This window comes from Moschus berezovskii, chromosome 21 (genome assembly GCF_049115385.1).
Source record: "Moschus berezovskii isolate FMDL1 chromosome 21, NW_MosBer_1.0, whole genome shotgun sequence".
NCBI classification, from domain to species: Eukaryota; Metazoa; Chordata; class Mammalia; order Artiodactyla; family Moschidae; genus Moschus; species Moschus berezovskii.
In genome coordinates, this window is record NC_142480.1 from 37,497,474 (window position 1) to 37,513,282 (window position 15,809).

The 15,809-nt window shown below is 39.1% G+C and overlaps 1 protein-coding gene across 28 annotated transcripts in view; it reads left to right on the forward strand.

The window, feature by feature from the left end:
* PEAK1 (pseudopodium enriched atypical kinase 1) overlaps positions 1-15,809 on the forward strand; it is a 337,872-nt gene that overhangs the window by 29,176 nt on the left and 292,887 nt on the right. For 4 of the 28 annotated variants that reach the window (XM_055418081.2, XM_055418088.2, XM_055418090.2 and 1 more), the window contains exon 2: positions 15,025-15,077. The exons of the other annotated variants lie outside the window; for them this stretch is intronic. The gene's annotated coding sequence lies outside the window, so the exon portion shown is untranslated. The remainder of the gene's footprint in view (positions 1-15,024; positions 15,078-15,809) is intronic. 28 annotated transcript variants of the gene reach the window in all.

Here is a 15,809-nt window from a genome sequence, read left to right on the forward strand (position 1 = left end):
AGCACACCAGGCCTCCCTGTCCATCACCAACTCCCGGAGTTCACTCAAACTCATGTCCATAGAGTCGGTGATGCCATCCAGCCATCTCATTCTCTGTCGTCCCCTTCTCCTCCCGCCCCCAACCTTTCCCAGCATCAGAGTCTTTTCCAGTGAGTCAACTCGTCACATGAGGTGGCCAAAGTATTGGAGTTTCAGCTTTAGCAGCAGTCCTTCCAATGAACACCCAGGATTGATCTCCTTTAGAATGGACTGGAATGCAAAAGTAGGAAGTCAAGAAACCCCTGGAGTAACAGGCAAATTTGGCCTTGGAGCACGGAATGAAGCAGGGCAAAGGCTAATAGAGTTTTGTCAAGAGAACGCACTGGTCATAGCAAACACCCTCTTTCAACAACACAAGAGAAGACTCTACACATGGACATCACCAGATGGTCAACACCGAAATCAGATTGATTATATTCTTTGCAGCCAAAGATGGAGAAGCTCTATACAGTTAGCAAAAACAAGACCAGGAGCTGACTGTGGCTCAGATCATGAACTCCTTATTGCCAAATTCAGACTTAAATTGAAGAAAGTAGGGAAAACCACTAGACCATTCAGATATGACCTCAATCAAATCCCTTATGATTATACAGTGGAAGTGGGGAATAGATTTAAGGGACTAGATCTGATAGATAGAGTGCCTGATGAACTCTGGACGGAGGTTCATGATATTGTACAGGAGACACGGACCAAGATCATCCCCATGGAAAAGAAATGCAAAAAAGCAAAATGGCTGTCTGAGGAGGCCTTACAAATAGCTGTGAAAAGAAGAGAAGCGAAAAGCAAAGGAGAAAAGGAAAGATATAAGCATCTGAATGCAGAGTTCCAAAGAATAGCAAGGAGAGATAAGAAAGCCTTCCTCAGTGATCAGTGCAAAGAAATAGAGGAAAACAACAGAATAGGAAAAACAAGAGATCTCTTCAAGAAAATCAGAGATTCCAAGGGAACATTTCATGCAAAGATGGGCTTGATAAAGGACAGAAATGGTATGGACCTAAGAGAAGCAGAAGATATTAAGACGAGGTGGCAAGAATACACAGAAGAACTATATAAAAAAGATCTTCATGACCAAGATAGTCACAATAACATTCACTACCAGGGGATAAACTGACCTTACCTCCCTTTCCCATCAATAAGCTATTTTCTGGCTTCTGGGTTTGTCAGAGAAGTGCTTGTCTACATAGCTGCTCTGGCACCAAAATACTGAGGTCACTTTTGATTCATCAATCCTCATCTTTGAATCTTGCCCCAAGTCTCATAGTTATTCCTTTGGAATGTGTAGTTTGTCCCTTTCTCTTAATCACTGTTAGTTGAATTTTTCCTTTTTTCCAAGTGAAGTTAATTGTTTTTTTATTTTCAAGGATTCCCATAAGGCTCTCCAAGTAATTTTTGAAAGACATCTTTTTGGATAGTGTCTTTTTTTTGCCTTAGTTGTTTCATCTTAAGTTTTACTGCTAGAGTATGTCACTGGAGAGTGAGCTCCCTGTTTGAACTGTAAGTTTCAGTTCTGTTAGAGGGGGAGACCACAGGCACTGACATTAGTCAGAGGTGGCATAAGAGGAGTTGAAAGCTTCAGCTACTAATAATAATTAAATCACCTCCCTTATGTTATTGTTTTGAATTTGAACAACGAAGTCATCTGTTTTGCATGAAACCAAAGGTAACATATGTTTGAAGACAAGTATGTGTACCTTATCTTGAGGGAGTTTCTACCTTACAAAATTGTTTTTGTAGCAAGCTCAGTGTATTTACACCTGGGCAATGAATATCCAGTTATCTGAGAGGATGGTAAAGTATTTGATCATTTTATTTGAAAAGCATTGATGTACGTAGGGACTGTCATAAAGTGTGAACTAAGTAAGAAAGAGAAAAAAAATAACATATAGATATGGAATCTAGAAGAATGGCATAGATGATCTTATTTGCAAAGCAGAAATAGAGACACAGACATATAGACATCAAGCGGGGGAAGGGCCGGTGGGATGAATTAGGAGATTGGAATTGACATAAACACACTATTGATACTATGTGTGAAATAGATGACTAATGAGGACCTACTGTACAGCACAGGGAACTCTACTTAGTGCTCTGTGGTGACCTAAATGGGCAGGAAATCCAGGGAAGAGAGGACATATGTATGCATACGGCCAATTTACTTTGTTGTATAGCAGAAACTAACACAACTTTGTAAAATGACTATATTCCAATAAAAATTAATTTAAAAAACTGAAAAAAGTGTTGATGTGTGTTTGTTTTTAAGAAGAAAGAATTTTTAAAATATAATTTATTAATTTAAGGGGTCAATGTCTTTGTAGAATAGATTACGAGGAATAACATCAGGACTTAATGGCAGTTTTCTCGTTGGAAATACTAAAAAGAAGAAGATAATTTTTGTTGGTGGCTTAGCTTATGTTGAGAACATAGCAACAATTTAGAAGTACATTCAGTTCAGTTCAGTTCAGTCACTCAGTCGTGTCCGACTCTTTGCGACCCCATGAATCACAGCACGCCAGGCCTCCCTGTCCATCACCAACTCCCGGAGTTCACTCAGACTCATATCCATCGAGTCCGTGATGCCATCCAGCCATCTCATTCTCTGTCGTCCCCTTCTACTCCTGCCCCCATTCCCTCCCAGCATCAGACTCTTTTCCAGTGAGTCAAGTCGTCGTATGAGGTGGCCAAAGTATGGGAGTTTCAGCTTTAGCATCAGTCCTTCCAATGAACACCCAGGTTTAATCTCCTTTAGAATGGATTGGTTGGATCTCCTTGCAGTCCAAGGGACTCTCAAGAGTCTTCTCCAGCACCACAGTTCAAAAGCATCAATTCTTTGGCGCTCAGCTTTCTTCACAGTCCAACTCTCACATCCATACATGACCACGGGAAAAACCATAGCCTTGACTAGACAGACCTTTGTTGGCAAAGTAATGTCTCTGCTTTTTATTATACTATCTAGGTTGGTCATAACTTTCCTTCCAAGGAGTAAGTGTCTTTTAATTTCATGGCTGCAATCAGCATCTGCAGTGATTTTGGAGCCCCAGAAGATAAAGTCTGACACTGTTTCCACTGTTTCCCCATCTATTTCCCATGAAGTGATGGGACCAGATGCCATGATCTTAGTTTTCTGAATGTTGAGCTTCAAGCCAACCTTTTCACTCTCCTCTTTCACTTTTATCAAGAGGCTTTTGAGTTCCTCTTCACTTTCTGCCATAGGGGTGGTGTCATTTGCATATCTGAGGTTATTGATATTTCTCCTGGCAATCTTGATTCCAGCTTGTGCTTCTTCCAGCCCAGCGTTCCTCATGATGTACTCTGCATAGAAGTTAAATAAGCAGGGTGACAATATACAACCTTGACATACTCCTTTTTCTATTTGGAACCAGTCTGTTGTTTCTATGTCCAGTTCTAACTGTTGCTTCCTGACCTGCATACAGGTTTCTCAAGAGGCAGGTCAGGTGGTCTGGTATTCCCATCTCTTTCAGAATTTTCCACAGGAATGTTTATTAATTTATATGTCAGTACTCTTGCCTGGAAATCCCATGGATGGAGGAGCCTGGTAGGCTGCAGTCCATGGGGTCGCTAAGAGTTGGACATGACTGAGCGACTTCACTTTCACTTTTCCCTTTCATGCATTGGAGAAGGAAATGGCAACCCACTCCAGTATTCTTGCCTGGAGAATCCCAGGGATGGGGGAGCCTGGTGGGCTGCCGTCTATGAAGTCACACAGAGTCGGACATGACTGAAGTGATGCAGCAGCAGCAGCAACATGTCTGCAGTTTGTTCAGAGTCAACAAGTTGACTATGTCTTGTTCAGATAGGATTCTTTAAACATTGTTGGTAAAAGACTCTTTCCCCACCACTGACTTCCAGTATCTTTATATTGTGCAACAAACTATACATGACTTTTCAGTTGAGGTATTACGTTAATTAGGCACTGAGTTCAGTAGGAACTTGAAGCGGTATAGTGGAAAAGCGGTCCTGCAGATGGCCCGACACGAAGGATGACTAACTATAGACATGAGGAAAGCTACGCTTCTCTCTTGGCTTTGGTTTCTACTTTGTAGTATAAGAATTAAACAGGACCCTTCTAGCGCTGGATCTTTAGTTTTTGTAGTGCCATTCAGATCCCTTTTGAGGTAATTTCTTGGAGAGGAGGTGTTTGATTTTTGCCTTTTCTGTTCTCTCAAAGCCAGCCTAAATGTTCTGGGATTTTGGAACTTTCCCCTCCTCTGATTGAAGTTACGTGACCTACACAGATACTGAAACAGAGCTGTGACCGTAGTATTAGCTATGTGCTACCAACAGCATTTTAGCAACAGAGCAGGATTGCTCCCAAACTAAAAATCTAGTATAATTCAGATGTTGATGTAGAAGGGCTTCAAACACTTTCTTTTGCATACAACCATCCTTTAGAATATCTGGGATGCTCGTTCTAACAATAACTGCAATATAATGAGGTAGTTAAGAGCATGGACGCTGGAGCTGTACTTCTTGGCCCGACATCTGGCTCTGGCTCTTGCTCATTTTGTGACCTTCAGCAAGTTTAATGATAGTACCTACCTAATGGGTTTTATGAGGAACATATGCCTGACCTATGGTCCTCTATATGTTTAGCTGCTATTGTGTATTATTTTTTACATTCCAGAGGTTAGGCCCTCCTATGATATCTCTTTTAATCATCATAATAATCCTATGAAAGTAGCACCATCATTATCCTCATGCAGAGATGGAGGCTCAGAGAGGTTAAGTAGCTTGCATCACATAGGAAATAGTTGCTAGAGTCATGAAACTAGTGGGTCTTTCTGACTCATTCCAAAACCTAGGCTCCTTCCTTATTTATGTATACTGCTCTATGCCCAGTCTTTTGAAAATTCTAAATGTCGTTTATTACTCACTGGACTTTTACTTCAAAAGGCAGTTTGGTGAGACCAGAGGCCCAGATAGCATCTGAATGCCTCTTCTATCACTAGAAAAAAATGATGTGTTTTTCAGGCCTCAGGGTTTTCTGTGAATAGTTTTCATACAATGTGATTTGGGATTTTTGGTGGTTTTTTTTCTTTTTTTTTTGGTCCATCTCCTCTGCAGACTGAGGCAGTATCAGTACCCAGTCCCAGATAGTCTTCCTATGACAGTGGTCTCGGGGGGTGTCAAGGCTGGATTAGAATGGCAGCCCACTCCAGTGTTCTTGCCTGGAGAATCCCATGGACGGAGTAGCCTGGTAGGCTATAGTCCATGGGGTCGCAAAGAGTCGGACACAACTGAGCGACTTCACTTTCTTTGCTAGGTCTGGATCCTTAACTGAGGAGAGTGAAAATTGAAACATACAAAAATAATGGCAATGAAGACAATAGCCTGAGCTGCACATAACTTTCTCTTTATTCACCAGATATTTATTGAATATCTACGTATCTGACATTTTAATCTGGGGTTTAGCTCTTGGATTTTTCACTTGAAAACTTAAAAATGGCTTTACAGTAAAACAGTATCATTGAAATTTAACACCATTTATTCTGTTTGCAAAACTTTAAAGTGCATTTTAACTACATATAGCCGTTTTTTTTTTCCCTTGAAAATCCTTTAACAGAAACGATGGCACACAAATTGAAATTGACTTCTGTCATTGAATTTCCTATGACAATACCATGCTTAATGCTGAATAATAGTAATTAGGGTGGTGCTGGGTGTAGACATGTTGTGTTTTGCCCTTTGAGTCTGAGAAGATTTTAGATTCATCTGAGTTGCTGAGTCAACTCTGCTTTGGTTCAGTATTTCAGAACAGTATCTTATACAAATGAATTTCCACATAGTATAAATATTAAAGAGTCAATTGCATTTAAAACGTCCTATAAGTACAGTGTTGCTTTCGTCTCATAGACAAGTAAATTGCAGAGATAATGGTGAGAGAATTTTATTCAGTTTATTTTGAAAAAGTTCTGGTAGAGGTAATTTTTTTTTCTGCAAAGGGCTAGAGAGTAAATATTTTAGGTTTTGTGGGCCATATGATCTCTGTCGCAATTCATGTCTCTGTTCAACTCTGTAGATCACAAGTAGCCATGGCAACACGTAACTTTCAATAAAACTTTATTTATGTAGGCCTGTTTTAATACTCTGAATGGATCTGATGGAGGGTCCAATGAAGACACTTATTTGATGAAAACAGTTTGTTTAAGCTTTTGGCAAAGTTGGCTGCCAACTTAGAAAGGAGTCACAATAGTGTTTATATAGAAATAAAAGCAGTGTTTTGAAATATCATAGCTACTAAGGACCAGTCTCACAGGAATTCTCTTTCCAAAATGGCATAATTTTGTTCTCAGTGAATGCTTATAAAGGAGTCTTGCATAATGTATTATTAATTTGGAAGCTATTACTTGTTCAGCTACATGTGCAGATTTTTAGTTTTATTTAAAAATGATAAATGGAAAATTCAATACCATTCAAGAGAGGAGAACTACTCAATACTTAAGTAGATATTTGCCAAACACATTTTGGGTTGAGTTTCTATTTTTAACTGACATACTGACTTAAGTTTGCCAAAACCTGATTGCATTTGGAAGGAAAATGGCATTGTTGCTATTTTCTCTGCACGAGAACTTCTAAAACAGGCAGCTGGCAGCAGGGAATAGTGAAGGAGAGGGCAAAAATATAATACTTTATGAGCTTGGGTTTTTTTTTTTTTTCTTCAGAATGCAATTTCAAGTCTAGTTAGGTTGTATTTTCTTTTACTTTGATCTTTAGAGTACCTAATTTATTTGCTACATTCCATATCCCCCTGAGGTAAATAAAGGAAATCCCATGTTATTACAATTAGAATGAGTTCACTGACATATCTTTATCATTTTGTTAGAATTTAACCTTCTGATTCAAGTTGACTAAAATTTTTATTTTTGATCTGTATTTTACAATGTTTAATTCTAAGTATGTTCCCTTCAGTGAGTAGTAATTCGGTTTTAGAACAAGAGTAATGGACTTCAGGTGTACCAAACGGCTTAGAAAACGTTTTATAATAGTAATTTTACAACGACTACATTTAGACCTTAATAAGTAGATAGCATATGGGCTTCCCAGGTGGCTCAGTGGTAAAGAATCTGCCTGCCAATGCAGGAGATGCAGGAGAAAGGTTCAGTCCCTGAGTCAGAAAGATCCCCTGGAGGAGGAAATGGCAACCAACTCCTATGTTCTTTCCTAGAAAATCCCATGGACAGAGGAACCCGGCAGGCTGCAGTCCATGGGTTCGCAAGAGTTGGACATGACTTTGTGACTGAGCATGCACACAAGTGGACAGACCATTCTAAAGGAGATCAATCCAGGGTGTTCATTGTAAGGACTGATGCTAAAGCTGAAACTCCAATACTTTGGCCACCTCATGCGTCGAGTTGACTCACTGGAAAAGAGTCTGATGCTAGGAAGGATTGGGGGTGGGAGGAGACGGGGACGACAGAGAATGAGATGGCTGGATGGCATCACCGACTCAATGGACATGAGTTTGAGTGAACTCCGGGAGTTGGTGATGGACAGGGAGGGCTGGCGTGCTGTGATTCATGGGGTCGCGGAGAGTCGGACATGACTGAGCGTCTGAACTGAACTGAACTGAAAGTCATTCTGAAAAGAAAAGCGACACTTGAAGATCACATTTTGTACTTTTATTAGAACCATTGATTTGGTAAAAGCCCTCCACCTAGCATTATTATAAAAACTATTTTGAATACAGGGTTGCAACAGACTTGAGATTTGTCACCAGTGTCAGCCTATAGCTGGGTGTAGATTTGGATGGTGTTTTGTTTGAAGCTTCTGTTTTACACTGTTGACTTTGGAATGTCATGCAGCCCTAGTCTGAATCCCTAGTAGGAGAGTTTTGAACAGGGTTCTGAAGAGCATAGATATCAGATTTTGATGTATCTTTTAGCGGTTATCCTTTCTAAAAGCATCAAGGAAACATGGAATTGGATGATGCGAGTTTTAATTTGCATTTATTCCAAAGGCAGATATTTCCTACTGCAGTATGGGTGTCACTCTCTATTTAAAATAATGATACAAACTGGTTTCATACTTCAACTTTTTGATCATTCAGAAGCTATTGTAGGAATGCATTTTCCAAATAGATACAAAGAATATTTTAAGTGAAGTTCTTTTTATAGCAGAATTATGAATATTCATAAAAGGTTCAGTTTTTGGTCAGATTGACCCATCAAGCCTTATATGGAAAAGCTTCCATGTGTATTTAATTTCAATTGGATTCTCTTTTAAGAATCTAATTACCACATTCTACATGTGTTTAAACCTGTCGAGTTAATAGGAAATATACTGAGGATTCTTAGATAACAAACCAAAATCCAAGAAGGGGGAAAAACCTCAGCTGCACATCTTAATGGAATGGATTGAATCCTGTTCTGCAGAAAGAACACAATACTTGGAATTAATAATTATTTTAGTACCTATTAATATAGTGTACTAAACTAATTCACTAGTTTGAGAATTGAAATACCTTTTAAGAAGTTTGGTAGAGATTTGCATAAAGGAGCAAGCCTAATTCAGACTTGGTGTGGGTTAGGGAAGGAATGTGTTTCAGGGTCCAGAAAGAGGGATGTCAAGAAATTATTTTTAAGAGAGAGCTTGAGCTCAGTGTAGCCACGCTGGCAGGGGAAAAGTGTTCTATGAAGAAAAGTAGAATGCCCTCAGGCATGTAGGCATGAGGTACAAAATGAAGCAGGGCAAAGGCTAACAGAGTTTTGCCAAGAGAATGCACTGGTCATAGCAAACACCGTCTTCCAACGACACAAGAGATGACTCTACACATGGACGTGACCAGATGGTCAATACTGAAATCAGATTGATTATATTCTTTGGAGCCGAAGATGGAGAACTTCTATACAGTCAGCAAAAACAAGACTGGGAGCTGACTGTGGCTCAGATCATGAACTCATTGCCAATTTCAGACTTAAATTGAAGAAATTAAGGGAAACCACTAGACCATCCAGATATGACCTAAATCAAATCCCTTATGATTATACAGTGGAAGTGACAAATAGATTCAAAGTATTAGATCTGATAGAGTGTCTGAAGAACTATGGACAGAGGTTCATAACATTGTACAGGAGGCAGTGGTTCAAATCATCCCCAAGAAAAAAAATGCAAAAAGGCAAAATGGTTGTCTGAGGAGCCCTTACAAATAGCTGAGAAAAGAAAAAAAAGTGAAAGGCAAGGAAGAAAAGGAAAGATATATCCATCTGAATACAGAATTCCCAAGAATAGCACGGTGAGATAAAGCCTTCCTAAGTGATCAATGCAAAGAAATACAGGAAAACAATAGAATGGGAAAGACTAGCGATCTCTTAAAGAAAATTAGAGATACCAAGGGAACATTTCATGCAAAGATGGGAACAATTAAGGACAGAAATGGTATGGATCTAACAGAAGCAGAAGATATTAAGAAGAGGTGGCAAGACACAGAAGATCTATACAAAAAAGACCTTACTAACCCAGACAACCACAATGGTGTGATCACTCACCTAGAGCCTTAGGAAGCATCACTATGAACAAAGCTAGTGGAGGTGATGGAATTCCACTTGAACTATTTCAAATCCTAAAAGATGATGCTGTGAAAGTGCTTCACTCAATATGCCAGCAGATTTGAAAAACTCAACAGTGGCCACAGGACTGGAAAAGGTCAGTTTTCACGCCAATGCCAAAGAATGTTCAAACTACCGCAAGATTGCAGTACCTCAAAATTGCATCCATCTCACACACTAGCAAAGTAATGCTCAAAATTCTCCAAGCTAGGCTTCAATGGTCCGTGAACTGAGAATTTCCAGATGTTGAAGCTGGATTTAGAAACGGCAGAGGAACCAGAGATCATGCCAACATCCGCTGGATTATCGAAAAAGCAAGAGAATTCCAGAAAAATATCTACTTCTGCTTCGTTGACTACGCGAAAGCCTTTGATTGTGTGGGTCACAACAAACTGGAAAATTCTTAGAGATGAGAATACCAGATCACCTTACCTGCCTCCTGAGAAATCTGTATGCAGGTCAAGAAGCAACAGTTGGAACCAGGCAGGGAATAATGGACTGGTTCCAAATTGGGAAAAGAGTACGTCAAGGCTGTATATTGTCACCCTGCTTATTTAACTTATATCATGCGAAATGCCGGGCTGAATGAAGCACAAGCTGGAATCAAGATTGCTGGGAGAAATACCAGTAATCTCAGATATGCAAATGTCACCACCCTTATGGCAGAAAGTGAAGAGGAACTAAAGAGCTTCTTGATGAAAGTGAAAGAGGAGAGTGAAAAAGTTGGCTTAAAATTCAACATTCAAAAAACTAAGCTCATGGCATCTGGTTCCATCACTTCATGGCAAATAGCTGGGGAAACAATGGAAACAGTGAGAGACTTTATTTTCTTGGGCTCCAAAATCACTGCAGATAATGATTGCAGCTATGAAATTAAAATACTCCTGCTCCTTGGAAGAAAAGCTATGCAACCCTAGACAGAATATTAAAAAGCAGAGACATTACTTTGCTGACAAAAGTCCATCTAGTCAAAGCTATGGTATTCCCAGCAGTCATGTATGGATGTGAGAGTTGGACCATGAAGAAAGCTGAGTGCCGAAGAATTAATGCTTTTGAATTGTGGTGTTGGAAAAGACTCTTGAGAGTCCCTTGGCCAGCATGGAGATCCAACCAGTCCATCCTAAAGGAAATCAGTCCTGAATATTCATTGGAAGGACTGATGCTAAAGCTCCAATACTTTTGGCCACCTGATGGGAAAAGCTGACTCATTAGAAAAGACCCTGATGATGTGAAAGATTGAAGGCAGGATGAGAAGGGGATGATAGAGGATGAGATGGTTGGATGACATCACCGGTTCAATGGACATGAGTTTGAGCAAGCTCTGGGAGTTGCTGATGGTCTGGGAAGCTTGACGTGCTACAGTGCATGCATGGGGTCGCAAAGAGTCAGACATGACTGAGCGACTGAACTGAACTGAACTGATGGAGTTATGAGAATAGTTGAACACTGGGAATCTGTATTCATTCAGTAGGTATGGTGGTAAACGAGGAAGTGGAAAGTAGTGTGGTAAAGGGTGAGGTTGAAAAAGATTGTTGGGGTCAAATATTAAGGGCCTTATTACCTAGGCAATAGTATCAGAACTTTGCCTTGACTGTGGCAAGGAGTCCTTGAAGGAAGCTTAGATTGATATCTTCTTTGATTTATTAGTTGTGTATTACCACTCTTACCCACTAATGTGTTAAAACAACAACAACAAAGGAGAATGGAGTCAAGTTTGAAACCTCTGTTTGTTTTTTCTGTTGTTATTACATTAGGAAGTTTAAATTTTTTTTTTAATTTTTATTGTATCCAAGGGCAGAGAAAATATGAAGGTTATCTTAAAGCTCTGAGACTAGAAGTTAAAAATTCTTGGCTCCGAATCTGGTTTCAGTACTAATTTTGGCAAAGCATTTATTCTCTTTTGGTCTCACATCCAGGTCAGTTAAAATTAGGTTCTTGGACCCTTGTATTTGCCCTGATTCTTTTTATGTAGGTAGGGGTGGGGATGGAGGTGGGTGTTTATGAAGAAAGCAGGCAAACAAGCTAATTGCCATCAATAACGGCTAAATGAGTGATTCTGAAGTTATTCCATCTAAGGCATTTTTGCAGAAAATGCCAGGGCCGTAGGATGTTGTAATTGGAAAGGATGATTTCCTGTTGGTTGAATTTCAGGCACTCTGTAACCTTGTTAGAAAATGAACATCTTAGGACCTCACAAGTGAACTCTTAAAGTTCCCCTTCTTCTATCAGACAAACGAAGAAAATAATAACTTGCATCTGCCTTATTCCCAGGGTGAACTAAATTTGTAATAGAAAGATGAAGTTTTTTGGTCATGTCAGGCTCTGTTCTTCTTTACTATTCTGTCACCCATTGTCTCATTCTGTGTGGACCAGTTAGCATCTCATGTTGAGTTGATCTGCTTGTTCCCATTATCTCCCACCTGCAGCCCCAGATTGTTTTGCTATGTTATTAATTTTCATTTTTAAAAAACTTTGACTGGAGTATAGTTGTTTGCAGTGTTATATTAGTTTCAGGTATACAGCAAAGTGAATCAGTTATATTAATACATATACCTATGTCTACTCTTTAGATTCTTTCCTCATATAGGTCATTATAGGGTGTTCAGTAACATTCCCTGTGCTATACAGTAGGTCCTTATTAATTATCTGTTTTACGTATAGTAGTAAGTATATGTCATTGTGAATCTCCCAACTTATCCTCTCCTTCCCTTAATCTCCTTAAAACATGATTTTTCATGTTATTCCCTTAATTTAAAAATCTACACAACTTTTTTTTTTGGTCTGTTTGAGTTCTGTAGAATCTCTGTAATAGTCTCTGTGAATGGGAAGAGGAAAGCTTGGGATGTGCTGAGGAATGGAGTCTGACCTAATAAAACAAATCATATTTTTAATTTGTATTGTTTAAATAAAACTTTTTTTTATTTGACAAATGTCCTTCAATCTAAAATTACTTAATACATAAGTCCCTCAAAGAAGTTTTGTGTGTTTGAAGGTAGATAGTCTTAAGTTGGTGAATATGGTGTTCCAGGGTTTCCAGCAATACTCCTGTCCATTTGCCATTTGTAATAGTAGGGGGAATGCCTGTCTTTGACAGAAAAACAACTGTTACTTAATAATAGTTGAGGGGCATCCCTGGTGACTCAGTGATAAAGAATCTGCCTGCCAATGTGAGAGACTTGAATTTAATTCCTAGTCCAGGAAGATCCCACATGCCACTAGACAGTTTAGCCCATGTGCCATAACTACTGAGCCTCTGCTCTCAAGCCTGGGAGCTGCAAATACTGAAGGCTGCACACCCTAAAGTCCATGTATCACAGCAAGGAAGCCACTGCAGTGAGTAGCTCAAGCACTACAACTAGAGAGTAGCTCCTGCTTGCCATAACTAGAGAAAAACCTGTGTATCAGCAAAGATCCAGCACAGCCAAATGCGTAAAATTATAAAGAAAATAATTTCTCTTATCTCTTTGACATCTGTATTGTGTATCAACACATGACAGACAGAACAAGGATATAAAGGAAATTTGTCTTTCAAAATCAATTATGTCCTAACTCCTAAACTCTTACTTATCAGCACTATCACTTAGTACTCACAGGATTACTGTGTGGCTGAAGTGGTGATTCTAATTGACTGGCAGAATTCAGGTATACCAGTGGCATGATACAACCATGAGTCAGATGGCTGATGAGCTTCCCTGCCTGTATTTCTGATGGCTAGGGCAGACCCTGCCATTGACCAGCACTAACTCCCAGACCAGTTCTGATTTGCTTTTGCTGGAGGAAAGGGAAGGCCTACCCTTGAAAAATCAGGGTGTCAAAACGTAAAGCAAAGGCCACTGGGGCTAAAAAACAAAACCAAACAAAATAAAAGCTGAGTTTATTCACTTGCCAGTCAAGGAAATAGAATAAGGGAATTCACTGAGGGACTTACCTAGTGCTCCAGTGGCTAAGACTCCAAGCTCCCAATGCAGGGGGCCTGGGTTCAATCCCTGGTCAGGGAACTAGATCCCACGAGCTACAATTAAGAGTTCACATGATGCAACTAGATATCCCGCATGCTGCAGAAAGATGGAAGATCCCACGTGCCACCTAGCACAGCCTAAACAAGCAAACTCATAAATAAAATACGCACTCAAAGAAATTGAGTCATCGTAGAGGAAGAAAAGTCTGGTGGTTGTTTTTTTTTTGTTTGTTTTGTTTTTAGATGGGTGGTAGTTCTAACAGGATTGAAAACTAGCATTTTGCACAGATCTGCATATGGTTGGTTAAAACAGACCCCGTTGTTGTGACCAACATATTGTTTTGATGTCTCCTGGGTGTGGGCTGAGGTAAATGGAAACCTTTTCCCTTTCTAAGAGTTTCTAATACCCTGTTTCAAAGCCAATTGAATCTTTTATGAAGGTTCTAGACATAACCAACCCTCTCAGAGGTCCCTGCTGGTGTGTATAGAGTTGAGTCAGCCCTTGGATTGGCAGTGAACAGTTTCCATTCTATACATATAGTCCAGAATATTTACAGGTAACCCCTTTATCTGCATATGTTTGATGTGGGGAACTGTGGCCTAGTGTGTTCAGTCAGAAAATAGCTTCTCTTATCTGCCATTCTTCCCAGAGGATACAGAATTGTCTATGTGAAGGTGTTTGATAACTGCTATTTTTATCAAGTTATGTACATCTTGGGATATATATGTGTTTCTAGATAGTTTCTTTAATTTCTTCTTAATACTTGAACTCTTTTACATTTTATTCTTCATTGCTTTCTTCAGGTATGACTCCCGTTCTCTTATGACTTTGAAGTCCATGGAGAATGCTAATTCCAGGAACTGTCAGAAGGATTGATAGATTTTTGCTACTTGTGGGAAGGCCTTACTGTGGATGCCCCTAGATCTTTGAGATTCCATTTGAAATACATGGATACTCAGCTACTTTTATTTCTTTGGGGAAAATGTGTGTATTACTTCAGATTCTCAGCAGTATTACAGTCTGCCTTTTCCTTCTTTCCTGTTTTCTAACTGAACACAGTTAATTCATTGCTAATATAACTTGTAACCCAATGGAGAAGGCTGTAGTACTTTTGGGAAAGGCCTGGTTAACAGTTATATCCCTTTAGAAACAGATAAACAAGATAGTCTCAGCTAGCCTACAGTTGTTTCTTGAAGATCAAGGAAAGATGAAGGGGGAAAGCAAAATCCTTCGACTTGCACACAGTCCATCTCAGCAAATATGTTTTGCTTGGCTAAGGACATGTTGATGACCTCTTTTCTATGACTGGTATGTCAATGAATTAACAGGATTCTCCTTGGTAGCAAAGATCCAGGATCTTTTTGTAGTTTGACCCAGATTTGGTCTTTAGGATCATTTAACATTTCAAATGTTTTTTGATTTATTTGCTTTCTAGTTGAGTTTTTGACATGTCTCTTTTCTAGGGCCAAGAAGAATTGGCAGTGCGATTTTTAAAAGGATTTATTTCAACAAATAGGTATGCAATGGTATTAGCAGCCCCAAACCCAGTAAGACATAAAAGGTTATTGTTACAAATTTTTATGCACAGTGGAGTTAAAAATGTAGTTTAGAATGTCAGCAGAAGGAAAGATTTTGTTATTTTCTAATAACTTTAGAATGCAGCAAATAACATACTATAATTAAGCCCTATATACTAAACTCTAATTAAATGTGGTTTGTAAGGTAAATAATAGCTTGAAATAGCAAGATTCCTGGATTTTGTACTTTATGGAAGAAGCAAGAATTTCATTTAGAACCATTTCATTTAGCCTTTGATTATAATTTGCACTGTCTGTGCATATCAAAGAAAGGGAAATCACCTTTTGTAGTTTGCTAAAGAAATGAGATACTTCTTAAAACTGTTATGTGACTGATCTTTTTGAAAGTGTAACAGGATCTACAAATTTTTGCTTGATTTTTCTGAGATATATGCATTTTGTTCCTATAAGAAATCAGTACAATCCTTAAAAGTTTATAGTTTTAGGAAATATGACAGGTAAGCCAATTTTCTTCTCAAACTTATATGTAAAATAGTAGCATATTCAAGTTATAGGCTAGCTGTCTGGTATAGTGGGGAGAGAAGGTCACCCTTGGTCTCAGCGTGTCCAACTATAGTCATTGGTGTGCTAGGAAAAATATACCACGTGGAGTCTTTCTGTGTGCCAGCTCAGCAAGTTTTATTAGGTTAAGTAAAGAAATTGGGCTCTAA